A 14678-nucleotide genomic window follows, 5' to 3' on the forward strand; every position below is an offset into this window, starting at 1 on the left:
GTCATGGGCACTTGGGGCCATGCATGCCTTGCCCTCCTAAGTGCAACCTCTGTCCAGCTAACTGCAGCGCCCTGAGCTGCCCAGAATTGGGGCCTGGGCGCGGTGCGAGGGCTCAGGGGAGCTCCGCAGCTCTGTGGAAGCTTCTCGCCATCTCCCTTGGAGGGCAGGACGGCTGGGCTGCACTTACGAGCTTTTGGAGCCTACTTTCCAGAGCGGCGTGCACAGGAGACAACATTGTCCTGCAATCACAGGGCATTCTGAGCCTTGGTTAGGTTTTTCCTGCTCCTAGTGAAGGTCTCGGGAGGGAGGGGCACAATGCCCATGGCAACAAGGGGGAGCGAGAAGCATCACAAGTCTGTTTCGTCCTGCACATGGACTGAAGGGTTCCTGGGGCCTTCTCTTCTTCTGTTCTGTTTTGTGGGGAAGAAGCAGATCGTGCCCAAGAAAATGAAGTTCTACAGACCAGTAGCCAACAGCTGGGCCATCACTGCTCCTCTGACCTCAGCTTTTTCTGCACTGTGAAGTCACAGTGCACATCCAATAGGGGTGTCTCAGGGAGGCAGGAGCTGGGACACATGAGAGGGTGTGGCAGGGAGCTAGCTGCACACAAGTGGCACCTGGCAGTAGTGACCAGTTCTAACCCTAAAGTCCTCAAGTAGAAGTGGCTTTGGGCTGGTTAGCATATTGGTCCTTTAGGGTCGCCGATTGGCCTCCGTAGTCTGGATGCCCACCGAGGCTTATGAGGCAGGGACTGGGTGAAGGGCCTACAGCTGGACCATGAGCACCTCCCCACAGGCTAGCATATAGTACGTGCTCAATAAATGCCTATTGAAGGAAGGAAGGAGCCAGCACCGAACATGAACACAGCTGACACTGTGCTACAGCCATGTCTCATTCTGTCTCCCCCACCCCCACAGGCTGTTGCTGTGAGTTTGCAGAGCTCTTCCCCTCGTTTCCCCACTTCCTTCTCCCTAACTCCTCCCCCCCACCTCTCTCTTTGCTGCCACTCTTCCTAGTCTTCCACCTGGCGAGCTCCTACTCATCCTGCGGAACCCATTTCAGAGCGCACCTCCTCTGGGAGACTTGCCTGTCCCCTCAAGCAGAGGTAGGTGTTCCCTGCCCTGGGCTTCCCAGCCTCCCTAGAATGCTGCTCCAATCCTTTGGAATGTTCCCCTCAAACGTGGGAGCTTCTGGAGAAAGATTTCATCCCCCCACCGCCACCATATTCGAAGCATCCTCCCCAGGGCCTGTCATCTCAAAGGTGTGTCCTGCGTGTCTGGTGAATGGCAAAATGGCACAGGGCTCAGGCTTTCTTGGGCCAGCTGGCCCTGTTTCACACTTGAACACAAACCCCGGACTCATTGAGGCCTTCCAGTGTCCAGAAAATGCAGGTGGTTCTGCTCTGTGGTCAGTTTCCAGGGCCTTCTAGGTGACTGGCAGCCCTCGAGAACCCCACAAGCAGCAAAAGACAATGTCAAAAAGAAAATCAAAGGAAGGCAAATGTCCTGAACCAGAGACCCAGGGCACAAAATGCTGTGTCCTCCCGGGGGGGCCCCTCCCAGAGATAAGAGGAAGACAACCGGGGTGCAGCACTGGCTTTGTAGCGCTGCTCTGGCCAGCGGTGCCCACTCGCAGCTGGGCTGCATGCGGGCAGCGGATGCGACACCACCCTCTTCGACTGCGCTCCTTCCACCTTTGTAACCAGAAACGTCTTCCCAGAAGAGTGGCTCCTCCCTCCCAAGGAGCCAGTGCCCGGAGGGGACACGTAGGAGGGACACTGCAGTGACTCAAAGGCTCTGAGATTCTCCAGAGCGGTGCTCTACCCTCTGCAAGGGTAAAAGGCAGTAATAGCAGAGTCAGTGACAAAAGGCAGTGACAAAAGGCAACCTAGGGACTGGGACATCGGAGTGGCACCGGAGGGGTCGATGGGGTTGCACTGGATGACGAGGAGGAGTGAGAGCACAAGCAGGAGCTGCATCTGCCGATCCCGACCCATCGAAGTCAGTCCAGATTCCTCAGCCGGCACCGAAGGCCTCCGCTTCGGCTGCTCACCCCCGCTCCCTGCTCCCGAGTCCTCAGTGGCTCCCCAGTTCACCCCCACCAGGCTCAGTACTAAGTCTAACACACACATTCAATCAAGCACAGCTGCAGTACAAGCCCCCCTGACACCGTCAGTCACCTCTTCTTTCCTGCAGCCCCGAACTTCTGCCTTCAGTCTGGAGCATTCTCCTCCTCCACCTCCACCTTCTGAGGTTCTTCCTGGTTTGCTGGGTCAGGAGCCTGGGCTCCCTGCAGCCCCTGCGCAGCCCCTTCGGCACCCTGACCACGGTGCAGGTGGCACTTTGGGTTCCGGGAGAAATGTCCCCAGCGGGAGGAGTGGTGTCCGGCACCAGCACACTGCCCCACCTTTGCTGGGGGAGCACCGAGTGACAGGGCCCCCTTCCCTGCTGGGAGGAGTGCCCCAGGGGCTCTCCCACTGCTCTTGCCTCCTGCTGGTCCGGACAGGCCCAGGCAGGGGCTCCTGCTTCTGCATCCATCATGGTCTGGTAAAAGGGACATCCAGACGCAGCTCACGGGAGTGAAAGGGCCAGACTCCTTCCTCGTTCATCTGTCACTTGTTCGTTGGTGCCCCAAACACCTATGGAACACGCTCCATGTGTCAGGCGTTGTGGCGGGGCCAGGGTACGAAAACGACCATCATCACCTGTCCTGGGGGGCGTCCAGCCCACAGGGGAGTCAGAGCTGGTCACAGCAGAGATGCCTGAGAAGTGTGGTGGCCCAGAGGACCCGAGAGCAGGTGCAGGGAGCAGGGGGTCAGGAAAGGCACCACAGCCCAGGTGGCCTTGGAGCCGAGTCCGGGAAAATGGCTAAAATGAGGACAAGTGACAACATGTGTGCATAGGTATGCATGAGCACATGTGTCTTATACGTCCATGTATATGTGCACACACGTGTGAGCACACGCACATACACGCACACACGAGCAGAGTGCGCTCATCTCTGTGTGCACATGTGCAACTGCATGCATACAAACATGGGCAGAGGTACATGTGCGTGCAGATATGTCAGCATGTATGCATCATATGTTGTGCATGCACGCATGTGTGGCTGGAAGGTCACATTAAGTGGAGGGAACAGCCTGTGAACAGCACGGAGAGCAGTGGTCGGTCCTTGCGGGGTGCAGGGGACTGTGTTAGGCAGTGGTGCGGGGTTTGGGGGCCGACAGCGGGAGGTCTTTGAGTTCACGTGGTCTTTGCAGGACGCCTGAGGAGCCAGCATGGACTCCCTGGGCCCAGGGCGTCACTGACGCTCTGAGTGAAGGAGTCGCACGGCCAGAGCAGGTCCAACTCCAACACCAACCGCCCCGTCCTCCTCTGACAGCTGCCCTGCGGGGGCTGGTGCAGAAGCGGCCAGGGCAGGTGCATCTCAGAAGGCAAGGGCGAGACCGGGACCAGCCTTCCAACTGGGGCACCTTTGACTTTGACTGAGAAGTTGCACTGCAAGCTCTAGCTTTCCCATGATTCTGTGTTAGATAGGTAACTATTCACGACACTGGCGTGTGGCTGCCTGGGGGTTCCCTCTAGGCTGGGGTGACCCTCATGGAGGGGGACAGGGGCCTCCCACGGAGAACTTGGCACATCTGGAGCACACTGGAGAACAACGCACCACAGGGCTTTACAAATAAATAAAGAAATAAGAAAAGGCCTGAACAAGCTCTTTTTATGGGAATAATTTTTATGTTCCCAAGTATTCTTGGGTTCAGTTTTGCACACAATTAATTGTACTTACAAATGCCTCCTTGAGGGCACAATTAGTCACTGGCAACTCATTCTAAAGGTGCCAGAGGCTAATTGTACCCCCCAGTGAGGGGTTTCAGGTGTAATTAATTATTCTTTAATTATTAAATTTGTTATGCACTGGTTGGGTGCACAAAGTTGTGCTCAGATGAACTTGCTGGCTGGCACAGGGATGGCCAGAGGGAAGGGGACCATGCCACCCTCCGAGCAAGGAGACGTGTGAAAAGAAATAAAGGCCTTTCTGGCTGCCGGCTCAGCGTGGGAAATTCCTGGAGTGACGGTAGAGGAGCCGGCTGAATCGGGCCGACAGAGGGAGGGCCAGCCCAGAAAGCCCATGGCCTCGGGCCCCGCTGGCCAGGCAGGGGAAGGCCCCGGGGCTGCAGGGGCCTGAGCCTGCCCCTTCAGCAGTGTGACAGGGCAGGTCCCAAGCCCTGTCTGAGCCTCACCTGTGCCAAGGGCTGGGGGGGGGGGGGTGCGGGGCTGGCAGAGCGCCCCTGCTGTGCGGATGGAGCAGCTAGGGCCACAGAAGGGGTGAGTTACCCACAGAAGTCAGCTTCCTTGAGAGGCAGTACCCCGTGGTGGTGGGGAGGGCGGGGAGGGCGGGAAGGGTGGAGCCGGTCTCAGGAAAGCCCGCTGGAGCCAGATTTAGCAGTTCCCGAACCTGAACGTAAACATCGGCCACGAAACTCCAGACGGGTCATTTCATATCGCTGGGCCTCTCTTGTCTCCTCTGTAAAATGGGAATTCATAACAGCGCCCCTCTCCGTGGGGCTGTGAGGATTCGACGAGTTAGCCTTTGTTAAGCTTTAAACAGGGCCTGTCTGTAGTAAGCGTGGCCATGTGGCTGCTGTCATTACTTTTATTCCCTCCACCGCCACAAACTTGTTTCCTAAGGAAAAAACCAGTGCGCAAAAGGTAACCCTCCGACTTTGCTTACAGCGCCCTCTATCTGTGCTGCCTCCGGACCCAGGGAGAAAGACCTTCCTTTTGTAGCCAAGACGGGGTGTCTCATTAACAGTGCAAAGTGGTTATTTACATCTGCGTGATGGGATGATGGGTGGTCATATTTTTCTTTGTCTTTTTCAGTCTGTTTCACATTTTTTAGTTTTCCTTGGCTTTTATTTTTAAATGTGCAATGTTAAAACAAAGACAAGAGAGCTCCAAGGTCCTAAGCGTATCCTTCCGCAAACCGAGCTGCAGACCGTAGGTGTCACTGACCACTTCTATTCCCTATTGGGCATCTCTCGTGGGCAGCAGGAGCTGACACCCAGCCGACTTAACCAGAAAATGAATTTAGTGGCAGGCTATTAGGTGGCATAAATTATTGAAGGGAGACGAGAGAACCAGGTGTAAGCACAGACATGAACAGGCAGTAATAGGGCAATTTCAGGAGTTTGGGGGGCAGGAACCCACCCACGTCCTGTCATGGAGCCCCTGGAACGAATGCCTCCCAGATGACACGTTTTGTCCTTTCACCATTTCACTTAAGAGGTAAAGTCCCTGAGAGAAAACTTGACTCAAACTGGCTTAAGCACAGACAGACTTTATGGCTCACATAATGAAAAAGTCCAATGTTCAAAAGCAGTCTAGCTTCAGGTATGGCTTGATCCAGAACCCAAAGGACATCACCAGGACTCATGTCATCTCTCCATTGGGCATCCCCCATGGCTTTTGCTTGTTGTCCCCTTTGTTTGTAGGGCATGAGGGCTTCTGCAGCTCCAGCCTTGTACGTTCTCAGCTTTCACAAGGAATAGGAAGTGCTAGGGTCTGCCCCAGCCTCCACAATAGAGACTAGTGGAATGGCATTGGCCCTGATGAAGTCGTGAGTCCATCCTGAACCAATCATCATAGCCAGAGAAATGCCATGGTTTCATTGGCTAACACCCAGTCACATGCTCTCTCAGGGCATCCTATCCAAAGCTCAGAGTGGACAGCTTCCCAAAAGGAAAATGGCAGTCTTACCCAAAGAAAGGGACATAGATGCCCAGTTGGCAGAAAAATCTAATCAGTGCCCACTCATGAATGAATGAAAGAAGAGATAGGGATATAGAAAAGCGGAACAGCAGGCCGGCCACCACAGGACTTGCCAACACCTGCACTAGGAACAGGGAGCCCCCGAGAAGCCGATGTCCGCAGGCTGTGGGATGGGCTGAATGAGCAGCTTTCTCAGGCACAGTGGAGCCAGTTCATCGGGCTCGCTCGTGCCGGTGACACAGGAGGTCGGGCTGTGACACACTGCCACGTGCTTCCTCCCATCGCCCTGCCCTCCAGTCCCTGTCAAATGATGAACTTTGGACACATAGTACATTTTCCTGGGATCATCCCTGCAAATGAATTGTACAAATAATGAAATCTCACTATTTTCCATTCAGCAGTGAATCTTGGTGAGCGCGCAGCTTCATGGAAGGTGCTGATGTGGCGGCTTGAACCCATCAGTCCGAGCGCTGAAGGAGCCAGCCAGGTGCCCCAGCAGCCTGGGCAATGAGATGTGGGCACATCTCAAAAACCGGGGACCCTCCCCAGTGGTGAGGTGCAGCACCTCTGAGGCACAGATGTCCCCAGATGGTGGAGTCACCTGGCTGGGACCATCTTCCATTTCAGATTCTCCGTGGGAAAACGTCTGGGTTGTTTTCACGTTCACGAGGAGTGTTCGCGGGAGAAAAGAGAGGATCGGAAAAATAACTCATAAACCCAAACCAGTCGTTATTAGAGCGGCAAAAACACAGCGCTTATGCACCGAATAGTTTACGTTAAATTAAAAACCATAACTTATCTCTGAGACACTCCATTTAGTGCGTCTGAGGTTAAATACCATTTCAGTGCAGCTCTTCCAATTAGACTATTCCTCCTTCGCTCCAGTAAAGTGCATTAAACATCATTTCCTGAAAACTAACAGAGATCATTATTCTGTTTGCAAATTGATACCATGTTATTGAAAATAGGAAATATTTGCAGAGATATTTGAGATCTTTTTTTTTTCTTTTAAACAGAGAATCCAGTACAGGCAGTGAGGGTATGTGTGAAACCCAGATTTTTGGCCTCCTGGTCAAGGGGTGGGGAGGCCTGTATGGCCTGTGGGGGCGGGGAGGGGCTGAGGAAGCCTCCGAACCAGTGGGCTGGGCTCGATGGGCTGTCCCCAGGCTAGTCCTGGGGACTCAGGAAAAACGCTTCTGGGGTCCTGAGTCTTTTCATTCTATCCAGCATCCGTGTAACGGGGGAGCACCAGCCTGTTAATCTTCTGGTGGATTCTGAGTCGTTGATTCACATTCGACTTTATGGGGAGTCATTTTACTCACACAAATGAACACTGTGGCCTTCAAGGAGCAAGGCTGTCTCTTGCCTCTGCTCCCAGAGTCGCTGTCACGGAACTGTGTCAGGTTTATAAAGGAAGCCCCCAAATGGCTCTTCCGGGGTTTAATGGGGCTCCTGTAGAGTATGGGGTTTGCAAGGCTGTTGTGTGGGCCCCAGCCTGGATGGCTGTCCTCCAGGGAGTTGGCAAGGAGAGGACCAAAAGGCCCCAGTAAATAATCTGGTGGCGCAGCCTAGCTGGAGCCCGGCCCGAGTCCTTTGTGAGGGGACAGAGTCTCTGTGAGCCAGGAGGGGCGTTAGGTCAGAGCCATCTGTCCACGGTGGTCGGGTGTGGTGTTGGGCCTGCCAGGGATGCGTTTTGCCCGAGGGAACTAACTGCCTGAGCCTGGGGGTTGCAGATGTGGGGGAGGTGGGGAGCCCTGATCTGCCCACTGCGGAAGCACAGTGCTGCTTGATGCCCTGGCTGCTGGCCAGGTGCTAGTTTGAGGGGCACTTCTGGTTAAACCGAGAATGTGCAAAAAAGGACATCGCGTGTGTGGTCTCTTTGGGACCACCTAACCCAGCCCACGAGACACCTCTGCCATCCCAGAGTGTCGCTGCCCCCATCAGGAACAAGGAGCATTTGCTCAGAGGCCTAGAGACCGGAGCACTGAGCAGAAGGTGCTGATCCTGTCTGTGGCGAGCAACTTGGAGGAGTCCCTCAGTCACGGCCACGCCAAGCACGCAGCTCCTGCCAGCTCCGTCCCGCGCCCTCTGGGGCCTGACTTTGACCTGGACTGCAGGCTCTGCGTGTGGCTGGGACAAAGCCACAGCCACATCTGTGCACGAAGCAGCCAGCACCGTTGTTCTGCACCATAAAGCCAAGGCGGGAAATTGCCAGCTCCTGGGCGGGTATGTCTGAGACTGTAAGATACTTCTGGACTGGCCCCCACAGGGACAGGCTCAGTGTGCACCTGGCAACACGTGGCAGCACCATGTCCCCAAACTCTTGCTGATGACTGACGTTCCACTGAGAATCTGGGCCAGTTCAGTGAGTGCAAAAAGTTATCTTATGTCGCTGTAGTTCCCTTTTTCCTGGTTATGGTGAGGTGTGGCTACTTTTTTAAATGCATATCAGCCATTTGCATCTCTTCAACAAATTGCCTGTTTGTATTCTGTGCCCACTTTTCCATTGGGTTATTTTTATTAGTAAGTTGAAGCATTCCTGCATATAATCTGATCATTAATACTTTGTCGTATATGTTGTGAATATTTTCTCCCAGTCGGCTTCTCTTTTAACTTAGTTTATGGTTTCCTCTTTCCTATGGAATTGCTCACTTTTTTTTTCCTCCAGAGAAATACTCATTCACGAGCAAGAAGCCCGTCGCCACATCGTTTTTAACGGTGAGAGGTTGGAAAAACCATCTGCCCTAAAATAAGGGACGAGTCACACACAGGACAACACACCCACACTGAGTGGGGGCCGACGGGGCTGCAGAGAGAAGACAAACGAGGCCAACGTGAGCGTGGTGAGTTGGGACGTTCTGTGAAAAGCAAGTTGCAGAAGCAGGTGTGTGGTGAGCCCACTTAAATGAATAAGACCCAGCAGACTGAACAAACCTCCACTACATATTTTCATATGATATTTACATGCGTATGTTCATAAATGCGCAGAAATAGATCTGGGTGTGTCCATGTGACACAGATGCCAGTAGCTCCTTCAGGCAGGAGGCTGGAACTGCAGGTGAGAGCTTCGCGGGGCCCTCAGTTTAATTATCTGTATTATTATTTGCATTATTTTATCCATGCTATTTAAACGTTTCCTAATGAGACCATGTTACAGACTGGAGGCCCGTGTGCCCCTTGAAATTCGTTTGTTGAATCCCAGCCGGCAATGTACTAGGGGGAGGGGCCTGTGGGAGTTCCGTCTCTGTTGCATCCAGGGAGGCAACCCAGGGCCGTGGCGGGGGTGGGGGGCGCGGGGGAGGGAAGGAAGTGGGGCCAGTGGAGCGTGTCCTATGAGACAGACCCTGAGTGAGCATCTGTTCCTGCGTGGGCTCTCAACTCGGAATCCTCAAAGCTGAATTTGGGTTGAACCTGCTTTTTTCTTTCTTTACCTGCATGACCCTGGGTGAGACAGTGAGCCAGTTTGCCTCCTTGGGCCCCAGGTTCTTCACCTGTGCCTTGGGAACATCACCCATCCTGTCTAACTCATGCCAGGCCGAGGGCCAGGCGCTACCAGAACAGCGAAGCCTCGAGGAGCCCACAGAGCGCATGTGTGCAAAGGTGCGACCCCAACCCAGGAGGATGGAAGTGTCTTCTGAGAGTGCAAGGGGCAGGAGAGGCGACAAGGAGCATCCTCGCAGACCCCCGTCAGATGCTGTGGGTCCTCCCCAGGGGAGGGCTGAGCCTTGGCCAAGGTCCAGGACCCCAGGGCCTCCCCATCGTGCCTCGGAGCCCTCCATCCGCAGAGGTCTTGGGACATCGGGAGTAAAACGGGTGCTGTCCGCAGCACAGCACTTGCACCGTTGAACCCAAAAGGGCAGAAGGAAGATTCTGAGGGGGCAAGCCCCTCTGGACGAGAAGAGTCATCTATTCAGGGCACGTCCAGTCGTCCCTCTCTGAGGCCATCTCTGAAGCCATCTGTCAGTGTCAAGTCTGGTGAGAAAGACCTGCAGACACCAACTCCTCTGTGCAAGGTAAACAGTTTAAAATATTTGTATATATGCAAGGGGCTTGCCTTCTCACCAGGGAAGAGCACGGAAGGAGAAAAGGACATTTCAGGGCGAGTGTCTTCGGCTCGGTGGCCCAGAGTCTGCCGCATTGTGGAGAGTGCTGATCATTGGCAAAAAACCAAGGAGCTTCATTAATCTCCAAAGTTTATGATGAATAACGCCCAAAGTTAATGGATCACTCTTAGCAAGAACATCACCCTGGTTATTTTCTCATTATTATAAATTGATCTATAATTTTGAATCCTGGTCCTTGGGGGAGGGGTGAGAAATCAGGAATCTAGCAGAATTCTTTTATTTCCACAAAGACCAAACGAGGATGCTTTTGTTGAAGTTGGGGAAGGGTCCCACTTGCTCAGACCCCTCTTCCCTGTGCCTTGAAACTCAAAGGCTCAGAAACCACTGATTTCACTGAACTCCCCATTTTTCAGATGAGGAAACTGAGGCCCAGAGGGAGAAAGTGACTTGACTGATCACACACCAGTAAATGTGGTGGACATGGTTGGCTTCTCACTCCGTAGTCGTAGCTCTGCTCCCATTTTCTTGCTTAAAGTGCCCGTCTCGCATTCCCAGGATTAAAAATGCTGCACAACGCACTTTTCAAACCTCTCCTCCAGCCAGAGTAGGGGCACTGACTCACTTCCGCCCAGTTCTGGGAAGAGGTTACCTTCTTGGCAAAAAGAAGCAAGCAGAGAGAAATTATCTTTCTTTTTGACTTTTGCTGTGGCTGTGGTAGGGGTGTGATGACCGGAGCTGTGGCAGCTATCTTGTAGCCAGGCAAGCGAGCTTGAGGATGACCATTGTATTCGCTGTGGTCCAGGAAACATGGACTATTCTAAGTGTTTAAAACAGAGGAAATTAATGCAAGGATTGTTTACACAGGTGGCAGAAGAAATGACAAGCCGAGGGGAATGAGGAGGCGCCCTAGCTGTCACCCCAGAAGTTAGCAGTCACAGGACACTGTTATCACCCCTAGGACAGGAGGGGAGAGGGGGGAGGAATGTGGTAAGGGCCCAGAAGCTGGGGATAAGAACGGTCCGAATTCTTAGAGCCACTCGTTCACTTGGGCAGATCTGAGCGTTACAGCTGCTTCTGAGCCAGAGCCTGGGCCTCCCGACCCGCAGTCTGGAGCCTGAGCTGCTTCCCCCGTGGACAATGACAGCGGAGGTCAGAATCCCGGTGCCTCCGTTTCCGTGTAGGTGGAGGCCAAGCAGAGGGGTTGAGCATGCGCGGTTGTGGTGGAGCCCTGGTCTTGAGTCTGCAGCAGGGCTACATGCCTCCTCTTCTCGAAAAGCAAAGCTGCTCTGAGTAATGCACAGCAGAGGGTGAAAGGAAGGGGGACGGGGCTTGGCGGCCCCCAAGAAGAACCACTCGTAGAAGGTGCTTGTGGGGTGTCAGCTGGATGGGTCACTGGGCCAGTAGTTTCCACATGTAGGTGAAACTCAGAATCAAAGAAGGCTTTGCCTGGAAGCCCCAAGTGGGGTGGGGAGCCCCAGGTACACCTCTCCACCCCACACCACTGTCCTGCTGGTCTCCTGGTGCTCAGGGGGGCAGTCTGAGAACAAGCGGTCTAGCCCACCAAAGTCTGTGAATAGCTGAGGAAACAGACTAGGTTCCCTGCTGCAGTGACAGAAAGCCTACTCCAGGGGGCCTGTGTGATCAGGAGGTTATGGGCTCATGTAATAAACTTGGGGCAGGATGGGGCGGTGCTGGTTTCAGAGGTAGCTTGATCCAGAGCATCGTCAGGTGGTCCACAGTTCTCGCTTTCTCCTCTCCCCACAGCCCAACCACATCCATTGACCTCTGTGTGGCGGCTGTGTCAAATCTTACCACTTTCTCTTTCAAGGTCAAGAACATGGCTGCTAGGATCTCCAAGCTGGCATCTCCAGCACCGTCCGAGAGTCGAATTCCAAATGCCTCTTCATCAGTTCAGGACGAAAACTCCTTCCTGGGAACGCACTTGGGTCCTTGGCCCAGGGCTTAGACTACTCACAGCATCAGGGGACAGGGATGTTGCTGTGTCACAAGCTCAGTCTGGGGCCTGGGGGGTTGGTGCTGGAGAGTTTGTAGGCAGCACAATCAGGACCCCTGGAAAAGCACAGGAGAGAGGCAGGCCTTCCCGCTGGTGCCCGTCCTGGGTTCTGGGTTGCAGCCGGAGGAGTCACCGTGTTCTTCCATTTGATCTAGGAAATTCTGGCATCCCTCTCGTTCTTGGTGTACCAGCTGTGAAGCAGGGAGACCATCTTCCATCTAATAGACTTCTCTGATCGTCAAGCGAGATACAAAGTTGAGAAATGCCTAACAGCTAAACCAACAAGGAAGAGAGCCTAGAGGGGCTGGTTAGATTTCCGAATGGAGCCCCCTGACACCCAGTTTTGTCCTCTGGCCTGATGCCAGGTGCCCGGGCCCCATGCTGGTCCTGCCCAAAGTCTCTTCAGGGACAGGAGGGGAGTGCTCAGCTCCGCTCCTCCCCCTCCAGGTGAGCCCGACTCAGGACCCTGATGGGCAGCCTCCTGGAAGCGCTTCTTCCTGAGACTCCGGGGCTGGTCCCAGGCGCCTTTATTTCTGGGGGCTGTGATTCCTATTTGGTTAAATAACACATTTTAAAAAGCTGTTGTGATTCCATACTGAAGCTTCCCATATGGTTAATTGGAAGTGTTCTCACCAATATAGCAGGCTGTAAAAACTAATGAGGTAAATGGAAAATTTATCAAGTGCCACAGTTAGAAATTAACTTATTGCTTGATGCCGTGCTCATGACTAATGCAGTTCGAGGGGCCTCTTCACACGCAGAGCAAGGCGCAGGGGCCGGGCCGCCCTCGACATCAGGGAAACCCTCCCCTTTGCCCTCTGCACCTGGCTCCCCACCCGCCTCGCGTCAGCTGAATACGGCAAACGAGCAGGCCCAGTCCAGCCACCGGGACGCGGCGCGAGCATTGAGATGTGTGTTCTGTCACCAACGACAGCAGTCGTTAGCGTTCACTGATGCCTGGCGTTCTGTGTGCACTATCTCACGGGCTTCTCCCCCCAGGGCTGCAGGGAGGGGCTGTGGTCACCCACGCTTCACACCCCGGGAAACTGAGGCTCACACCATCCTAAGTGGTGAAGCTCGAACCCAAGTCTGATTCCAATGTCCATATGCGTTCCACTTAGCCATCCAGCCACCCTTCCATCCACCATCCACTCATCCATCCACTTATCAGTCCACCCATCCATCCACTTATCCACCCATCCATCTACTTACCCATCCATCCATCCACTCGTGACAGAGGGGCACTGCCAGCCTGTGAAGTGTCAGGTCCCATGCTCTCCTGGAGACACCAGGATGCAGCTGGGTGGTGATCAAGGACCTGGGTGCAAATCCCACCCCCTCTGCCACTTGCTGGCTGTGGGTGGGCTGGCCCTTCCATCCGGGCCTCCAGGTCACCTCACCCTTCTGCAGTCCGCACTGCGGCGGGGAGGCTGGCCGGCGTGACTCACATCTATGGGCTCCCCTGCCCTGAGCTCCTGGTCTGTGGAGGGCACTGACTCCAGCCTGTGAGGACCACGGGCCAGAAATGGGACACGGGAGGGGAGAGGGAGGTGTCTCCAGCTTTTTCCTTTTCTGGTTGTGTCCCCTCGTTCCCCCATCAAGGACCGCTGTTCCCTGCACCCGGGTGCACTGGAGAACTAACTGCTGGGTCCTGCTTCCTGTCCTTCTTTGTCGCTCACCCTGCTACCCCCTTCTCCTACTCCCCCTGCACTGGTCGTTGGTGCTCTTCTCATTGCCGTTGCTCCCCCAGTTCAGCCCCCTCTGCGCGATGGCCTGCATCCAGCATGGTCAGTGGCTCCCTCTGGCCAACAGATACTACCTGACACTCCTCTCCTCCCCAACCTCCATCTGAGTCACAGCCTCTCCCTGACCATGGCCTTTTCCCCAGAAAGAACATACCGAAGGCCGATGACCACATTCACCACTACAAGGGGCTGGACAGCCCGATCCCCCCCACCTCCCTGCTCTGGTCTGTGGAGTCCCTGGGAGAGGCGCCAGAAGCAGACCTGCAGGCACCGGGATGCTCTCTGCCCGGTGGGTGTCCTGGGACTGAGCCCGTGTCTAGGTTCTGGGAGGTCCAGGTAGGGTGCTGGCTCATTTGGTGCTTCTTGTGTGTTTACTGAGAGAGTGAAACAAGGTGGAGCCGTCATTCAGTCAGTGAGGATGTGCGGGAGACACCCTGTGTGCGTGGTGCTAGGAACTCTTTATAAAAAGGGGGAGACCCGCCCCCGGCCCTGGGAAGCTACCAGCTTTGTGGGGCAGAGAGCCCACATATACAGACACCATCACTCCTGGTGGTCTCCATCCTTGAGGACCCGGGGCCATCCCCTTCTCCTGGGACCCCGGAGGCAGCTCAGCTCGGGGGTCCGTGCTGCTGGCCCCTCCTCAGCCCCTGCAGCACGTTCAGCGAGCGGGGTCTTCTGGCACAAAGATGGACCCTCTCAAGTATCAACATCTCTCCGTTTTGGGTGAGCGAACCACAAGCTGCCCACTTATGCTGAAGAAGGGACATTCAAGGCCCTTCTTACTGTCCAGCTTCTTCCCAGTTCACCCTGCACCCTCCCTCACGCAGCTGCATGGGACTACCCACCATCCTGGGACTGTGAAGGCCCATTCCTGCCCTTGACCCTTCGCTCACGGAGCTTCCTGTGCCTGGAGCGCCATCCCCACCCCTCTCCACCATCACCCCCTCCTTGCCCGAGGAGCCCCATGGCAAACCCGCTGTCTCCAGAAGAGCACCTGATTACACCGATGGCAAAGGACTTCTCCTATTTGAAAAATTTTATAGGACAGGAATTCTGAAAAATGATAGCGCTCAAAGTTGGCCAG

The sequence above is a fragment of the Artibeus jamaicensis genome, unplaced genomic scaffold (assembly GCF_021234435.1).
Source record: "Artibeus jamaicensis isolate MK-2021 breed Jamaican fruit bat unplaced genomic scaffold, CSHL_Jam_final contig_490, whole genome shotgun sequence".
Lineage (NCBI taxonomy): Eukaryota > Metazoa > Chordata > Mammalia > Chiroptera > Phyllostomidae > Artibeus > Artibeus jamaicensis.